Source organism: Dipodomys ordii, unplaced genomic scaffold, assembly GCF_000151885.1.
Source record: "Dipodomys ordii isolate 6190 unplaced genomic scaffold, Dord_2.0 Scaffold20, whole genome shotgun sequence".
Taxonomy (NCBI): Eukaryota; Metazoa; Chordata; class Mammalia; order Rodentia; family Heteromyidae; genus Dipodomys; species Dipodomys ordii.
Window position 1 is genome coordinate 7235143 of NW_012267236.1, and position 569 is coordinate 7235711.

Consider the following 569-nt stretch of genomic DNA (forward strand, 5'->3'; position numbering starts at 1 on the left):
CAAACATTAATATCACTGAAGACAACTATCATGACTAACATTTTTAACAGTATTAACCTTGACTGCACAATGAGACCTCACAAATGAGATCCAAGTAGTCATTAGATAATGAGTAGAATAGCAAGCCTTCTGGCTCACTAGATGTAAAGTCAGAGGACCTCAACTGAAGTCTCTGTTGAGCTAGTCTTAGTTTACGAGCCTGGATAAGTTACCTAAAGCATACTAAATGTGTTTTTTTTTCATCTCTTAAGTGACAATAGCTATTTTCCTTGTTATCATAACTTTGAAATTAAGTATGCATTTTATCATCTACTGTAATACCTTGAAATCTGTAACAATCTCTAGATTAAAATATAATTGTAAATAAAAATTAAAAATCCAGCCCTAAAACTGAATTTTAAAACCAACTGGTATTACCAGAGAATTTGTTAACACTTCCTTTGGAACCCTTGCATCTAGGACATTAGCTAACAGATAAAGGGAAACCACAGCCGGGCGCTGGTGGCTCACGCCTGTAATCCTAGCTACTCAGAAGGCTGAGATCTGAGGATCACGGTTCAAAGCCAGCC

General features: G+C 36.4%; 1 protein-coding gene across 1 annotated transcript in view; it reads right to left on the minus strand.

Annotated features, from left to right (window-relative positions):
- The window catches only part of Bre (brain and reproductive organ-expressed (TNFRSF1A modulator)), a 405798-nt gene that overhangs the window by 217221 nt on the left and 188008 nt on the right, over nucleotides 1–569 (minus strand). The window lies entirely within an intron of this gene.